This window comes from Aotus nancymaae, unplaced genomic scaffold, assembly GCF_030222135.1.
Source record: "Aotus nancymaae isolate 86718 unplaced genomic scaffold, 86718_ANA_hifiasm-v0.15.2.pri h1tg000062l, whole genome shotgun sequence".
In the NCBI taxonomy this organism is placed as follows: domain Eukaryota; kingdom Metazoa; phylum Chordata; class Mammalia; order Primates; family Aotidae; genus Aotus; species Aotus nancymaae.
Genome location: NW_026988476.1, coordinates 11,171,325 through 11,190,059, shown reverse-complemented (window position 1 = coordinate 11,190,059; position 18,735 = coordinate 11,171,325). Strand labels below are relative to the sequence as shown.

Genomic DNA, 18,735 nt, shown 5'->3' with positions numbered 1-18,735 from the left:
TTTCTCATTCCTTTGTCGCCACCAAACTTGGGGTACCCATGGGTGATGTAGGGTTGGTTTCCTACATTCTGGCGCCCAACGTGTGGGGCTCATGGATCCCTACATTCTGGCGCCCAACATGGAGTGGGCTCGAGAATTTTGGTGAAGGCATGCCTGAGCATGGTAAACTGGAGGAACTACAGACAAAGAAACCCCAAGGACAAAACTAATCAGTACTATGGGTAGGTAGACACACTTGGGAAGTATACCAGAGTAACAATGGAAAATACCTCTTAAGAAGAGGACGAGTTAGTATTAGTTACTTGCTCTGTCATTTATTTTCAATGAATCTGTGCTTTCTTACTTTGTTCTTCTCTTGCTTTCTTTGTCTTTCATTGCTTTATAAAGAAGGAGCTGAAAAAAAAGGAGTCTGTCAACTCCTCCTCAGTATTTTATCAAACATTTGTCAGATCCGCCTAACATTCCTTCCTTAGAGAAATCAGAGGTCGCTTCAAAAGTGAAACTTGCTGCTCCAGCAGCAGCATTCAAGCCAAACAGGCTTAGCTTAAGGACAGCTGCTGCTCAGGCAGGGGAGCAAGCAGCATAAGCGAAACGTAAACAGCAGGCAGCAGCTGGGCAGGGCCAGGTTCAGATACCTACACACTGCTCTCTGCAGGTGTCCCACAGTAAAGTTTTGTGTGTTCTTTGTAAACAAATAACATCCCAAATTGTAATTCTCTGCTAAAATTTAAGTAAAATTTAAGGATTTGTAAGACCTTTAAATGTGGTTCTTCTTTTAAAATCTGATTTAAGCAATAACCTCTGAAAAAAAAATTACAGCTAACCCATAAATTAGTAAGGAGCAATTAAAAGTGAGCCATATAGCTTTGCCCCTCAGTAGAAAAAAATTTCCTAGTTAACCTGCTTAATATCTTTAAAGGCAAACTACTGGCACAAGCCTTATTTACCCTTAATTTTATAAATTTAGATAATAAATTTCAGTCAGCTATAAGAGAAGGCCCATAAATTAAATAGCAATTAAAAGCTAAGCATGTAAAACCACACCCTTTAAAGAAAAACTTTAAACCAAATAAACATTAATGTTGAGACCCATGATACACAATACATTACTGACATATGAACAGTCTGTATATGCATTTTTTATAATAATATTGTGACTATATTTTGTAATGGACTAAATTATGATGTGTAGATATGTCTTATATGCATCACTAGGAGACAATTGAAAAGGAAAATTATGTCATGGTAGAAATTACCTTCAAAATATGCACACACCTATTTCTTTTTCCTTAATCAATTTTCTACATTGTGTTATTTTTTATACTTATTAATTTAAACAGAATTTTAAAATTCGTATCTCATAAATTATTCTAATTTTCTTGTTTACATGCAAACAAGTTAAAATATGCTGACTACAATAGAATGATAGGTCAGGACTATTTGTCTCAATTTACATTTCTGGAAAAAATAGCAATAAATTTAATTGCAGTATATTGTAATTTAAATTATAATATCATAAAGTTAACAATATCTTCCCCATAATTTTTTTGTTTCAAAAAAAACTTATTTATATATATATGTATAAAATGGCTTATAATTTAATTTCATTCAATATATGTGAATTTAATTTTACTAAAATTTGTAATCCAATTTCTTCCTGTTCTTATATGTATGTAATTTTATTTAAATATAAATTAGTTATTATAGACTTTCACTTCCCTAAACTTCTATTTTGGTCCAAAAACTCTGTCTTCATTAAATAGCTAGCCTTTCCACTAGGGATTCTAATAAAATAGATGGAAATGAAACCATTTATTTAATAGTAATTGCAGGACATTATAGTAACATGGATACCAAAATGTTTGTTCTGATGTGTAAGAGTAATGAGAAAGCTTTTTATTGCTTTGCTTATTTTTTGATGAAATGCAATATAATAATAGTGTTATCTATTTAAGTTGAGCTATGCTTTTTCATCTTAGACAGGTAAATGACCCACATGCTTTACATAATAAGTTTACCATATGCACTCTAAAAGAATCTATATTACCCCTGTATTCTAATAGACAAAAATAAGCAAGTACAATCCAAAGCTAGTTGGACTCAGCATCAGAATAACCTATGGAATAATGTCAAATGTAATGATATCTGTAAAACTTACATAGCAATTATTTTTTTTTTTTTTTTTTTTATTGCATTTTAGGTTTTGGGGTACATGTGAATAACATGCAAGGTTGTTGCACAGGTGCACACCTGGCAGTATGATTTGCTGCCTCCCTCCCCTTCACCTATATCTGGCATTTCTCCCCATGCTATCCCTCCCCAACTCCCCACCCCCCCACTATCCCCCCTCCCCCCCAACAGACCCCCGTGTATAGTGCTCCCCTCCCTGTGTCCATGTGTTCTCCTTGTTCAACACCCGCCTATGAGTGAGAACATGCGGTGTTTGATTTTGTGTTCTTGTGTCAGTTTGCTGAGAATGATGTTTTCCAGGTTCATCCATGTCCCTACGAAGGATGTGAACTCCTCCTTTTTAATGGCTGCATAATATTCCATGGTGTATATGTGCCACATTTTTCCTGTCCAGTCTATCATCGATGGGCATTTGGGCTGGTTCCAGGTCTTTGCTATTGTAAACTGTGCTGCAATGAACATTCGTGTGCATGTGTCCTTATAGTAGAACGATTTATAATCCTTTGGATATATGCCCAGTAATGGGATTGCTGGGTCAAATGGAATTTCTATTTCTAGGTCCTTGAGGAATCGCCACACTGTTTTCCACAGTGGTTGAACTAATTTACACTCCCACCAACAGTGTAAAAGTGTTCCTATTTCTCCACATCCTCTCCAGCATCTGTTGTCTCCAGATTTTTTAATGATCGCCATTCTAACTGGCGTGAGATGGTATCTCAATGTAGTTTTGATTTGCATTTCTCTAATGACCAGTGATGATGAGCATTTTTTCATATGTTTGTTGGCCTCATGTATGTCTTCTTTTGTAAAGTATCTGTTCATATCCTTCGCCCATTTTTGAATGGGCTTGTTTGTTTTTTTCTTGTAAATCTTTTTTAGTTCATTGTAAATTCTGGATATCAGCCCTTTGTCAGACGGGTAGGCTGCAAAAATTTTTTCCCATTCTGTTGGTTGCCGATTCACTCTATTGACTGTTTCTTTTGCCGTGCAAAAGCTGTGGAGTTTGATTAGGTCCCATTTGTCTATTTTGGCTTTTGTTGCCAATGCTTTTGGTGTTTTGGTCATAAAGTCCTTGCCTACGCCTATGTCCTGAATGGTTTTGCCTAGGTTTCCTTCTAGTGTTTTTATGGTGTTAGGTCTTATGTTTAAGTCTTTAATCCATCTGGAGTCAATTTTAGTGTAAGGTGTCAGGAAGGGGTCCAGTTTCTGCTTTCTGCATATGGCTAGCCAGTTTTCCCAACACCACTTATTGAACATGGAATCCTTTCCCCATTGATTGTTTTTTTCAGGTTTGTCAAAGATCAGGTGGTTGTAGATATGTTGTGTCGCCTCTGACGTCTCTGTTCTGTTCCATTGGTCTATATCTCTGTTTTGGTACCAGTACCATGCTGTTTTGATTACTGTAGCCTTGTAGTATAGTTTGAAGTCCGGTAGTGTGATGCCTCCTGCTTTGTTCTTTTTGCTTAGAATTGACTTGGCTATGCGGGCTCTCTTTTGGTTCCATATGAAGTTTAAGGTGGTTTTTTCCAGTTCTGTGAGGAAGGTCATTGGTAGCTTGATGGGGATAGCGTTGAATCTGTAAATTACTTTGGGCAGTATGGCCATTTTCACGATATTAATTCTTCCTAACCATGAACATGGAATGTTTCTCCATCTGTTTGTGTCCTCTCTTATTTCGTTGAGCAGTGATTTGTAGTTCTCCTTGAAGAGGTCCTTTACGTTCCTTGTTAGTTGTATTCCCAGGTATTTTATTCTCTTTGTAGCAATTGTGAATGGCAGTTCGTTCTTGATTTGGCTCTCTTTAAGTCTGTTATTGGTGTATAGGAATGCCTGTGATTTTTGCACATTGATTTTGTATCCTGAGACTTTGCTGAAGTTGCTTATCAGTTTCAGGAGATTTTGGGCTGAGGTGATAGGGTCTTCTAGATATACAATCATGTCGTCTGCAAATAGAGACAATTTGACTTCCTCCTTTCCTAATTGAATACCCTTTATTTCTTTTTCTTGCCTGATTGCTCTGGCTAGAACTTCCAGTACTATATTGAATAGGAGTGGTGAGAGAGGGCATCCTTGTCTAGTGCCAGATTTCAAAGGGAATGCTTCCAGTTTTTGCCCATTCAGTATGATATTGGCTGTCGGTTTGTCATAAATAGCTTTTATTATTTTGAGATACGTTCCATCGATACCTAGTTTATTGAGGGTTTTTAGCATAAAGGGCTGTTGAATTTTGTCGAAGGCCTTCTCTGCATCAATTGAGATAATCATGTGGTTTTTGTCTTTGGTTCTGTTTATGTGGTGAATTACATTTATAGACTTGCGTATATTGAACCAGCCTTGCATCCCCGGGATGAATCCTACTTGATCATGGTGGATAAGCTTTTTGATGTGCTGTTGTAATCGGCTTGCCAGTATTTTATTGAAGATTTTTGCGTCTATGTTCATCATGGATATTGGCCTGTAGTTTTCTTTTCTTGTTGAGTCTCTGCCGGGTTTTGGTATTAGGATGATGTTGGTCTCATAAAATGATTTGGGAAGGATTCCCTCTTTTTGGATTATTTGGAATAGTTTCAGTAGGAATGGTACCAGTTCCTCTTTGTATGTCTGGTAGAATTCGGCTGTGAGACCATCTGGGCCTGGGCTTTTTTTGGGTGGTAGGCTCTTAATTGCTGCCTCGACTTCAGACCTTGTTATTGGTCTATTCAGGGTTTCGACTTCTTCCTGGTTTAGGCATGGGAGGAGACTACTGTCCAGGAATTTATCCATTTCTTCCAGGTTTTCTAATTTATGTGCATAGAGTTGTTTGTAATAATCTCTGATGATGGTTTGAATTTCTGTGGCATCTGTGGTGATATCCCCTTTATCATTTTTTATTGCATCTATTTGGTTATTCTCTCTTTTCTTTTTTATTAGTTTGGCTAGTGGTCTGTCTATTTTGTTGATCTTTTCAAAAAACCAGCTCCTGGATTTATTGATTTTTTGTAGGGTTTTTCGTGTCTCTATCTCCTTCATTTCTGCTTTGATCTTAGTTATTTCTTGTCTTCTGCTAGGTTTTGAGTTTTTTTGATCTTGCTCCTCTAGCTCTTTCAATTTTGATGATAGGGTGTCAATTTTAGTTCTCTCCTTTCTTCTCATGTGGGCACTTATTGCTATATATTTTCCTCTAGAGACTGCTTTAAATGTGTCCCAGAGATTCTGGTATGTGGTGTCTTCATTCTCGTTGGTTTCGAAGAACATCTTTATTTCTGCCTTCATTTCAGTGTTTATCCAGTCAACATTCAGGAGAAAGTTGTTCAATTTCCATGAGGATGTGCGGTTCTGGGTTGGCTTCTGAATTCTGAGTTCTAACTTGATTGCACTGTGGTCTGAGAGACTGTTTGTTATGGTTTCTGTTCTTTTGCATTTGCTGAGGAGTGATTTACTTCCAATTATGTGGTCAATTTTAGAGTAGGTGTGATGTGGTGCTGAGAAGAATGTATATTCTCTGGATTTGGGCTGGAGAGTTCTGTAAATATCTATTAGGTTTGCTTGTTCCAGGTCTGAGTTCAAGTCCTGGATATCCTTATTAATTTTCTGTCTCGTTGATCTGTCTAATATTGACAATGGTGTGTTGAAGTCTCCCACTATTAATGTGTGGGAGTCTATGTCTCTTTGTAAGTCTTTAAGAACTTGCCTTATGTATCTGGGTGCTCCTGTATTAGGTGCATATATATTTAGGATCGTTAGCTCTTCTTGTTGTATTGATCCTTTTACCATTATGTAATGTCCTTCTTTGTCTCTTTTGATCTTTGTTGCTTTAAAGTCTATTTTATCAGAGATGAGAATTGCAACTCCTGCTTTTTTTTGCTCTCCATTTGCTTGGTAAATCTTCCTCCATCCCTTTATTTTGAGCCTTTGTGTATCCTTGCATGTGAGGTGGGTTTCCTGGATACAGCACACTGATGGGTTTTGGCTTTTTATCCAATTTGCCAGTCTGTGTCTTTTGATTGGGGCATTTAGTCCATTTACATTTAGGGTTAATATTGTTATGTGTGAGTTTGGTCCTGTCATTTTGATGCTAGCTGGCTGTTTTGCCCATTGGTTGATGGAGATTCTTCATTGTGTTGCTGCTCTTTACCATTTCGTGCGTTTTTGGAGTGGTTGGTGCTGGTTTTTTTTTTCTATGTGTAGTGTCTCCTTCAGGAGCTCTTGTAAAGCTGGTCTGGTGGTGATGAAATCTGTGAGTACTTGCTTGTTCACAAAGGATTTTATTTTTCCTTCACTTATGAAGCTTAGTTTGGCTGGATATGAAATTCTGGGTTGAAAGTTCTTTTCTTTAAGGATGTTGAATATCGGCCCCCACTCTCTTCTGGCCTGTAGGGTTTCTGCTGAGAGATCTGCTGTGAGTCTGATGGGTTTCCCTTTGTGGGTAACCCGACCTTTCTCTCTGGCTGCCCTTAGTATTTTCTCCTTCATTTCAACCCTGGCGAATCTGATGATTATGTGCCTTGGTGTTGCTCTTCTAGAGGAATATCTTTGTGGTGTTCTCTGTATTTCCTGGACTTGAATATTGGCCTGCCTTGCTAGGTTGGGGAAGTTTTCCTGGATAATATCCTGAAGAGTATTTTCCAGCTTGGATGCATTCTCTTCGTCACATTCAGGTACACCTATCAAACGTAGATTAGGTCTTTTCACGTAGTCCCATATTTCTTGTTGACTCTGTTCATTCCTTTTTACCTTGTTTTCTCTAATCTTCTCTTCTCGTTTTATTTCATTGAGTTGATCTTCAACTTCTGATATCCTTTCTTCTGCTTGGTCAATTCTGCTGTTGAAACTTGTACATGCTTCGCGAAGTTCTCGTGTTGTGTTTTTCAGCTCCATCAATTCATTCATATTCCTCTCTAAGTTGTCCATTCTCATTAGCATTTCATCAAGTCTTTTTTCAAGGTTCTTAGTTTCTTTGCATTGGGTTAGAACATGTTCTTTTAGCTCACAGAAGTTTCTTATTATCCACTTTCTGAAAGCTGATTCTGTCATTTCATCACACTCATTCTCCGTCCAGTCTTGTTCCCGTGCTGGTGAGGAGTTATGCTGCCTTGTAGGGGGAGAGGTGTTCTGGTTTTGGGTGTTTTCATCCTTTTTGCGCTGGTTTCTTCCCATCTTTGTGGATTTATCTGCCTATTGACTTTGTAGTTGCTGTCTTTCTGATTTTGGTAATTTTAAGTCTGCAGCAGCTGAACTCATAAACCCCCTTTGCTTCTCCCCAGGTGTTCTGGCCCAGGGGTTTAGCACTTTATGTTTTTCAGCTGTGTTGCTACCGTTTTCCCTGCCCACAAGGTGGCAGTCTAGTCACACTCAGCCTGCAGAGGCTTCGCTGAGCTGCTGTGGGCTCCGCCCAGCTTCCGTGTGAGCTTCCCTGCAGTCCTGTGAGTGTAGTTAGAACTGCTTCCGCTATGCTGGCCCGCCCCTGTAGTGACGGAGTCTCTGTAGTGGCGGGTTTTCTTGGTTACGGAAAATTGCCCCGGGAACTGCAGGGTGTTTCCCGATGGAGGACGCCCCTCCCCCACAGAGCTGGACCGTCCCGGGTTCAGCCGTGTTTCCAGAGGGGCCCTCTTTGTCCTGTAATCTCTTGGCTTGCCCCCTTGCCACAGTTCCCCTTGCTGGCCCAGAGGGGACACAGTCTCGTTCACTTTGTTCAAGGAGCCGCTGCTCCCCGCCCCCCGTGCAGGCCGAGCGGCTGCTCCGGTCCAACCAGCGGCGCTGGGAATGCGGGGAGCTTCTCCGCGCAATTAAAATCCGCTGCCCTGTGTGCCGCTGCGTCAGCTGAAGCAGCGGCTCTGAGATTCCTGGCGCTCCCTTGCCCGGGGGTCTCCTGGCTTGGCTCCCTGCTTCAGCTCCCCTTTCTGGCTCAGAGGGAACTCTGTCTCTCTCGCTCTGCGCAAGAAGCCACTGCCTCCCGCTCCAGGGCGTAGGCTGAGCGGCCACTCCGCTCAAACCAGCGGCGCTGGAGACCCGTGGGGCTTTTCCTCCTGTGAGTCTCCTGGTCTGTGGGCAGTAAAAGTCCGTCTGGAAATGCGGCGTCCACTCACCCTCTGCGCCTTCTCTCGGAGCTGCAATCCCGACTTCCTCTTAAGTGGCCATCTTGGATCCTGAATATATCACATAGCAATTATTAAATCATCTTTATGCCTATTTTTATCAACCATAGTAACAATTAAAAATATAAAAGTATAACAATGTGATAGATTGAAAGATCTCTGAATAATTTATATTTTAGATAACTTTTTGCATAAATTGACAAAGGTTAAAATAATTTGCATTGTTTTAATGTTCGAAACAATGTTCCGCAATGACATAAAAATAATAAAAGACAGCAGTTTATGTCTCATTCAAAAATCATTTATTAAGTATTTAAAATATACAGCTGCTATAAACACTGTGGAATTAATAATGGATTTTGATCTCTGCATTGAATGAGTTCACATTAGGGGGACAGTTGTAACCACCCTGTATTATTCAGTTTGACAATTACTGTGACAGACATTACTTTTGCTACTAACAAGGAATAACTCATTGGTGGATTTCCAGAAGCTTTCGTGAGGATATGACTGATCTCCATATCTTATAAAATTAAAATTTTAAATATATATTAATTTGACAGTTTTGTTGCTCTCAGGGAAATAGTTTTTCAAGATAATCTAATTGAGCATATGTTTCTGGAAAAAGACCAACTTTGGCTTTAACTCATTTTTTTTTTTCACTTTTTATTTAAAAACATCATGCCATTTAAAAAAAAAATTCAATTACCATCAGTACTTAACATGCTTACTATGTCCTGATTGGGAACTTGAACAAACTAGAGTCTGATATTTTATTCCTTAATTGTAAGAGAAGCAAGTTGAGGCTACATTCCATTTGTAGTATACAAACAAAAAATTTATTTCTTTTTATATTTTGCAATGGAAGCCAATTTTTTAAAAGGAAACATGACCCTTAGTTTTTTATGGAAACCATATTGCCATCTGATGAATTCTTCATATTGACCAATATTTCCTTAAAAACAAATCTATCTACCTTTTCTACTTTTCAAATTTTTATAAATTAAATTTTTAGAGAGAGTTTTCCTATGTCGCAGACATTTATTTCTCTGAGCTAAACATTCCAGTTTTTTTTTTTTTTAATAGTTCCCAAGAAACAAGGTTAAAACCCCTGGGTCCTCTTAACTAATACACTTATTAAATTCATGGAATTTAAGAAGGTTACATTTTTTTCTTTGCTTACCTGGATTTACATAACACTTGAGATGATATCAATATATCATAGAATTTTGAAAATCTTCTTCGAGTAGGTTATCTCATCCATGTACTATTATGATTTGTAGTTGGACTACTAATTAATCCACAATTCCCATTAATAATTCAACTAAACATATTAGGTGATTGTTCTATCAATATTCAGTACATCAAAAATACATAAAAAATATATAGAAAATTAATAAAATGTGGAATATATGATTTTCAGAGTGGATATTTTTCAGACATCTTCTTTGACAATTTTGAATTTATATTTGTGAATAAATATTCAGATTTTTTACATGCATTGGTACTCAATAAAATTTTGTAAAATTTATCCCATAATGTAAATCTAAATTTTATCCTAATTTTGTCATAAATTTTTATTATTTGCGCCTTTTAAAAATACATTGATATATCTTCATTCAGGTTATTAATCTAAGATTGTAAACTAGGTCAGAGAAAAGAGAAAACACTTTTTTTAATGTTTAATTTTTTTTTTAATTTTACTTTAAGTTTTGGGGTACATGTGCAGATCTTGCAGGATTGTTACATAGGTATACACATGCCACAGTGGTTTGCTGCCTCCATTCCCTCATTACCTGCATTAGGTATTTCTCCTAATGTTAACTCTCCCCAATCTTCCCACCCACTGCTGTCCCTCCCCTAGACCCCATCCCCGCAACAGTTCCCAGCGTGTGGTGTTCCCCTCCCTGTGTCCATGTGTTCTCATTGTTCAACACACACTTATGAGTGAGAACATGCAGTGTTTGGTTTTCTGTTCTTGTATCAGTTTACTGAGAATGATGGTTTCCAGAATCATCCATGTCCCTGCAAAGGACATGAACTCCTCCTTTTTTATTGCTGTATAGTATTCCATGGTGTATATGTGCCACATTTTCTTCATCCAGTCTATCATTGATGGGCATTTGGGTTGGCTTCAAGTCTTTGCTATTGCAAACAGTGCCGCAATGAGCATATGTGTGCTTGTGTCTTTAGATTGATTTACCCAGTAATGGGATTGCTGAATCAAATGGTATTTCTATTTCTAGATCTTTGAGGAATCGCCACACTGTCTTCCATAATGGATGAACTAATTTACACTCCAACCAACAGTGTAAAAGTGTTTCTATTTCTCCACGTCCTCACCAGCATCTGTTGTCTCCAGATTTTTTAATGATCGCCATTCTAATTGGTGTGAGATGGTATCTCAGTGTGGTTTTGATTTGCATTTCTCTAATGACCAGTGATGATGAGCAGTTTTTCATGTTTGTTGGCCTCATATATGTCTTCTTTTGTAAAGTGTCTATTCATATCCTTCACCCACTTTTGCATGGGCTTGTTTTTTTTTTTTTTTTTCTTGTACATCTGTTTTAGTTCTTTGTAGATTCTGGATATTAGCTCTTTGTCAGATGGGTAGATTGCAAAAAACTTTTTCCCATTCTGTCGGTTGCCGATTCACTCTAAGATTGTTTCTTTTGCTGTACAGAAGTTCTGGAGTTTAATTAGGTCCCATTTGTCTATTGTGGCTTTTGTTGCCAATGCTTTTGGTGTTTTAGTCATGAAGTCGTTGCCTGTGCCTATGCCTATGTCCTGAATGGTTTTGCCTAGGTTTTCTTCTAGGGTTTTTATGGTGTTAGGTGTTATGTTTAAGTCTTTAATCCATCTGGAGTTAATTTTAGTGTAAGGTGTCAGGAAGGGGTCCAGTTTCTGCTTTCTGCACATGGCTAGCCAGTTTTCCCAACACCATTTATTAAACAGGGAATCCTTTCCCCATTGCTTGTTTTTGTTAGGTTTGTCAAAGATCAGATGGTTATAGATGTATGGCATTGCCTCCGAGACCTCTGTTCTGTTCCATTGGTAGATATCTCTGTTTTGGCACCAGTTCCATGCTGTTTTGATTACTCATACACATAGGTTCAAAATAAAGGGATGGAGGAAGAATTACCAAGCAAATGTAGAGCAAAAAAAAGCAGGAGTTGCAATCCTAGTCTCTGATAAAATAGACTTTAAACCAAAAAAATGCAAAGAGACAAAGAAGGACATTACATAATGGTAAAAGGATCAATGCAACAAGAAGAGCTAATGATCCTAAATATATATGCACCCAATACAGGAGCACCCAGATACATAAAGCAAGTTCTTAATGACTTACAATAATAGTGGGAGACTTTAACACTCCACTGTCAATATTAGACAGATCAATGAGACAGGAAATTAACAAGGATATCCAGGACTTGAACTCAGACCTGGAACAAGCAAATCTAATAGACATTTACAGAACTCTCCACCCCAAATCCACAGAATATACATTCTTCTCAGCACCACATCACACCTACTCTAAAATTGACCACATAATTGGAAGTAAATCACTCCTCAGCAATGTAAAAGAATGGAAATCATAACAAACAGTCTCTCAGACCACAGTGCAATCAAGATAGAACTCAGAATTCAGAAACTAACTCAGAACCACACAGCTTTATGGAAGCTGAACAACTGGCTCTTGAATGTTGACTGGATAAACAATGAAATGAAGGCAGAAATAAAGATGTTCTTCAAAATGAACGAGAACGAAGACACCACTTACCAGAATCTCTGGGACACATTTAAAGCGTGTCTAGAGGAAAATATATAGCAATAAATGCCCACATGAGAAGCAAGGAAAGAGCTAAAATTGACACCCTATTGTCAAAATTGAAAAAGCTAGAGGAGCAAGATCAAAAAACTCAAAACCTACCAGAAGACAAGAAATAACTAAGATCATAGCAGAACTGAAGGAGATAGAGACACAAAAAACCCTTCAAAAAGTCAACAAATCCAGGAGCTGGTTTTTTGAAAAGATCAACAAAATAGACCACTAGCCAGATGAATAAAAAAGAAAAGAGAGAAGAATCAAATAAATGCAATAAAAAATGATAAATGGGATATCACCACAGATTCCACAGAAATACAATCCACCATCAGAGATTACTACAAACAGCTCTCTTTATGCACATAAACCAGTAAAGCTGGAAGAAATGGATACATTCCTGGACACTTGCATCCTCCCAAGCCTAAACCAGGAAGAAGTTGAAACCCTGAATAGACCAATAGTAAGCGCTGAAGTTGAGGCAGCAATTAGTATCCTACCCACCAAAAAAAGCCCAGGACCAGATGGGTTCACAGCCGAATTCTACCAGGCACACAAAGAAGAGCTGGTACCACTCCTTCTGAAACTACTCCAGACAATCCAAAAAGAGGGAATCCTTCCCAAATCATTTTATGAGCTGAGCTTTTTTTCTTCTGTTGGCTGCATAAATGTCTTCTTTTGAAAAGTGTCTGTTTATATCTTTTGCCCACTTTTTGATGTTGTTGTTTGTTTTTTTTCTTGTATATTTGTTTTAGTTCTTTGTAGATTCTGGATATTAGCCCTTTGTCAGATGAGTAGCTTGCAAAAAATTTTTCCCATTCTGTTGGTTGCCAGTTCACTTCTAATGATTGTTTCTTTTGCTGGTTAGAAGTTCTTACATGTAGTTAGATCCCATTTGTCTGTTTTGGCTTTTGTTGCCATTGCTTTTGGTGTTTTAGTCATGAAGTTCTTGCCTATGCTTTTGTCCTGAATGGTTTTCCTAGGTTTTCTTGTAGGGTTTTTATGGTGTTAGATCTTATGTTTAAATCTTTAATCCATCTGGAGTTAATTTTTGTATAAGGTGTAAGGAAGTGATCTAGTTTCAGCTTTCCGCACATGGCTAGCCAGTTTTCCCAACACCATTTATTACAGGGAATCCTTTCCCCATTGCTTGTTTTTGTCAGATTTGTGAAAGATCAAATAGTTTTAGATGTGTGGCCTTACTTCCGAGGCCTCTGTTCTGTTCCATTTTTCTATATCTCTGTTTTGGTACCAGTACCATGCTGTTTTGATTACTGTAGCCTTATAGTATAGCTTGATGTCAGGTAGTGTAATCCCTCCAGCTTTGTTCTTTTTGCTTAGAATTGTCATGGCTATGTGGGCTCTTTTTTGGTTTCATATGAAGTTTAAGGTTTTTTTTTCCAGTTCTGTGAGGAAGGTCAATGGTAGCTTGATGGGGATAGCATTGAATCTATAAATTACTTTGGGCAGTTTGGTCAGTTTCATGATATTGATTCTTCCTAACCATGAGCACACAACTAAAATTCTCCCTAGAAGATGGCATTCATTCTTTAATTATCACTTTATAGTGAAGGTCATTTGATGTATTATTAATTTACCTAATCGAATTGACATCAAACTCATATTTCTTCATCTTAGCACTAAAAATCTGAAGAGATGTATAAAATTACATTTTTTATTAAATTTTTCACTGATGATTTAGATGTTCAAACAGCTTTGAATAAACTAAAAATACCAGCAAGTAATTAGTTAATATTTTGCAAATACCACTTTGTTCATTGCACCATTTTGCTTGAGCTATGCTTATTCTCCGTTATGTGAAAACTGAATTTTTAATGTCATCATTATAGATCTTTAGTGGATAATTAATTCATATATATCCATTAATAATATTTTAGTATGTAAAATATACTTTTTCTCTCAATTAACTTGATACTATTTAATCTTCAGTGAAACCTGTCTAAACATAATGTTTTAAACCAGTTTAAAAATGTGAAAAAAATAACCTTTGAATATGTTATTTCTTAGGAATAAAATTACTGAAAGAGTTGGTCTATGCTTTAAATTGAAATCTTTCACATATTTAACAGCAAGAACAGTCCATTGACTAAAAGTTATTTTTGTGAATTTCTAAACTTTCATAGCAGTAATTCCTCAGAGTAGAATTCTATGATTTCCAAAGCCACATTATTTCAGATATTTAAAAATCAACTTAAATGTCCATGAACAATAGGACAGTTAAGTAAATTCTGTAAAATTAATGCAAAGAAATATTATATAGCTAGTTTTAAACATGACATGATTAAATCTATTTTGGTACAGTGATTCCACTAATAGATATATGGCTAGATAATCTGATAGAAGGAAAGACAGACAGGTAGACAAACAGGAAGACATACAATAGACAAGGAAAGAGAGAGAGACATTATAAAGAGACAAAAAGGCAGACTTAGGCACATACAACTGACAAATGTTTGTGTGTGTATAGCACTCTGTTGTTATACACATATAAAGACATAGATAAGTAGATGGGCACACAGCCCATATGAAATTTATTTTTTCTCTATGGCCCCTGGTCTTGTGATGGGAGGGGCTCCCCTGAAGGTCTCTGACATGCCCTGGAAACATTTTCCCCATTGTCTTGCAAATTAACATTTGTCTTCTCATTACTTATACCAATTACTACAGTGAACTCGAATTTCTCCTCATAAGTTTTTTTTTCCTATCATATCATCAAGCTGCAAATTTCTGAACTTTTATGCTGTTTCTCTTTTAAAGCTGAATGCTTTTAACAGCACCAAAGTCACCTCTTGAATGCTTTCCTGTTTAGAAGTTTCTTCTGCCAGGTACCCTAAATCATCTCCATCAAGTTGAACATTCCACAAACTTCAAGGGCAGGAGCAAAATGCTGCCAGTCTCTTTGCTAAAACGTAGCAAGAGTCACTTTTACTCCAGTTCCAATCAAATTCCTCATCTCCATCGCAGACCATTTCAGTTTTGATTTCATTGTCCATATCATTATCAACTACCTTAAAGCCATTCAACAAGTGTCTAGGAAGTTCCAAAGTTTCTCACACTTCCTTGTCTTCTTCTGAGCCCTCCAAACTGTTCCAAACCCTGCCTGTTAACCAGTTCCAAAGTTGCTTCAAAACTTATGGGTATCTTTACAGAAGCACCTCACTCCTATTTCCACTTTGTTGTTTTAGTCTGTTTTCATGCTGCTGATAAAGACATACCCCAGAATGGGTAATTTATAAAGAAAAAGAGGTCTGATGGACTCACAGGTCCATTTGGCTCAATCATGGCAGAAGGCAAAAGGCACATCTTACATGATGACAGTCAAGAGAGAATGAGAACCAAGCAAAAGGAGAAACCCTTTATAAAACCATCAGATTTTGTGAAATGTATTCACTGTCATGGAAAAAATATGGGGAACACCACCCACATGATTCAATGATTCAATGTGTTGTGGGGTCCCTCCCACAACACATGAGAATTATGGGAGCTACAATTCAAAATGAGATTTGGGTGGGGACACAGCCAAGCCATATCATTTAGTGTTGTATCTTTTTGTTTTGTGGAAATTAATAAAAGGTATGAAATTCTTTTCTGGATTGGTATGGCAGAAAGTATAAATAGTATATATGGAATAGCACAAGGGTCTTAAGTTGGATTTATTAGAAACAAGATATCTGAGATGGGACTGACCATAGGATTCTAACTTCTTGTCCTCTGCCACCATCACTTCTGCATTTAATGTAATGTTAAGGAAGTTTAGAAACCATGAAAAGACATAGAAAGCTAGGTTTTAATGTAAACCTCAAATACACATAAGGAAACTAAAGATATATGTAGGTATCTAGATCACAGGTTTTATCTTTGTACATATATACAGAGGAAAAAGTCTGACAAAATAGACATTGGACTCCTTCTTGAAAAGCAATATATTTATGTTGTTCAGAGAGGTATAAACATGTATATATTAAAATTACCTTCAGAAACAATAAAAATAAGCTAAAATATAATTTTTTTGCAAATCATATATCTGATGGAGAATTTTCATCCAGAGTATATAAATAAAGCTTGCAACTCAAAAATAATAACAAAACAATTCAATTTAAAAAATAGACAAAACACTTCAATACACTTTTGATCAAGGGAGACATACAAATTGTTATTAAACATTATAAAATGTTCTCAACATCATTAGTCATTAAGAAAATTAAAATTAAAATCACAATGATATCTTATTATACAGGGACCAGAGGACCATAATATAAAAGATAGTCAATACCAAGTATTATAAGGATTTCAAGAAACTGGAACTCTTCTAAATTGCTGGTTCAAATAAAAATAGTACAACCTCTTTGCAAAAGTCCATCTGTTTCTTAAAAAGCTAAATATAAGTTTATCATATGACCAGCAATTTTTGTCCTAAAAATCTTTCCAAAAGAATTAAAGTGGTAGATACTCTCCCCACTCAAAACTTATTATGCCAATGTACATAGATGCTTTGTTCACAATTGCCAAAAAGTAGAAACCCAACTGGTGAATAGATAAACAAATGTGATATATCCATGCAATGGAATATATAAATAAATAAAAAGGAATAAATTATGTATATGGAAGATGAATTGACTTCAAAATCTTTATGAAAGAAGCAAGATACAAAATACTGTGTATTATATGACTCCATTTATATAAAATATTCAGAACAAATTTACATAAATAGAAATCATAACTATATTTACCTGGGGATGTGGATGGATGTGAGGACTGGCTTTAAGTAAGTTCAATGGAAATATCTAAATTAGACCATGGTAGTTGTACAACTATATAAACTTACTAAATTGTAAATAACTAAAATGTATTGAGTTGCAAATAACTATGTGTGAAAGTTATGTTTAAATCATACCTCAATAAAACTGTTGTGATACCTGAAAATAAACATTAAAGAAAATTGGGCTAGATAGATACTCATAGTTATTTCTAAAACGTTTTATGATATAATGCAATTGCAATATGGCTCACCCTTTATGCAAATAAATTATAATATTGTAACAAATATTGTAATTTGATAAAATTATTATCAGATAGAGATAACTGTTGTGCCACTTAGCTTTATTTGGCAAGTACTGATCATTTCTGTGAATAGAAACACTATAAAGACACAACCATGAATTTTTCAATCATTGTATTTTGAATATGACATACTTAAAAGAAAAAAATGTTGTAGTTGTCAATACATTTATTGAAATAATTACTTTATGGAGTGATCCCTTGCCAGAACTCTTAAAAATATATAGAATGAATAATGGCTGCTAGCACATTTTCTGTTAGCATTTTTTACAGAATTATGATATATAATGTTATTTTCAGGAGCCAAGTTTCAGAAATAGTTATTACTGGTTTATGTTACTATCAGCCTAAGAAACACCATAGTGTTAAAATAATTTAATGATTCATCATTTGCATCAACATATTCATGATTACATTTTATTTTTCCAGGTTTTGTATTGTTTTTATAGAGCTGCTCTCACATGCATCAGCAACATTAGATGGTAAGTATAACTTGCAGAAAAATTATATGACATTTGTAATACAATTTTAATATTTATAATAGGGTGAAATATGATGAACATGTAGCATTTACTTCATTTTCCTCCTGAGTAAATAGAAAGAACATATTTCTTAATTCCAGCTGCATCTGGTTCTGACTAACAAATTGCTAGATAAAAAAGTAATGTAAACCAGATCCAGGTCTCATTTATAAGTATATTCCATACAGAATCCTGCCCTATGCCTTTCCATTCTGGTATAATCTTGGAGGGGAATGTGAAAAATGGTGGTAATTCTAGGCTGAAAGAAACTATAACCCTTAGTGATTTCATGAAGACCCTCTACCATAACTTCCAATCTCATTAGACTATGTGGTGATTAGTAGTAAAATTTATTATGTTAAGCCATTGAGATTTATAAGGCAGATTTTCTATTACCTTGTTTGCAGAATTCTAACATATTATTAGCTTCAACTTATAATAAAATATTATATTGGAAATGCCTGCACATTACCATATTTCTGGCTAATAAGTTTATAATTCTTCTTTAGAGCCTCTAAAATGATATTAAAATGTCCTCAAATATTTCATAAATACACATACACATTCAAAAATTATTTTGGAGTCTTCGACACTAGCTGTGTGCTAGATAGTGTCCTATATACTTTATATGCACTAACTTATTTAATCCCATCAGCAATCCAGTGAGGTTGGTGCTATTAACATCATTTAACAGATGAGGAACTTCTATACTAACATTAGACTATATTTCTAGTAAATGGAATGGTTGAGACTCAAGTACGGGTACTCTGATTTGAAAACATGAGCTCTTAATTACTAGGAAAACCAGAGGGGACATACATGCAAACATGAAACTAGCTTTAAACATTTCATTCTTTTATAATTCCAGTATGTATATAATGATCTTACAGTCCCCTAAATAGATACAGCCATACACATAATTTTTCTAGTATCAATAAAATTAGTAATAGCCTATGGTTTTAAAAATCACATAATTAACATAAAAATACTCAAATATCATATGCACAGTTTTTTAAGTGTTTTCAAAATTAATATTCACACAGTACCA

The 18,735-nt window shown here is 36.0% G+C and overlaps 1 long non-coding RNA gene across 1 annotated transcript in view; it reads left to right on the top strand.

Annotated features, from left to right (window-relative positions):
- Positions 1-18,735, top strand: part of LOC105728800 (uncharacterized) — a 257,617-nt gene that overhangs the window by 224,098 nt on the left and 14,784 nt on the right. Inside the window, exon 7 of the long non-coding RNA XR_001110137.2 lies at positions 17,596-17,648. This is a non-coding gene — a long non-coding RNA (uncharacterized LOC105728800). The remainder of the gene's footprint in view (positions 1-17,595; positions 17,649-18,735) is intronic.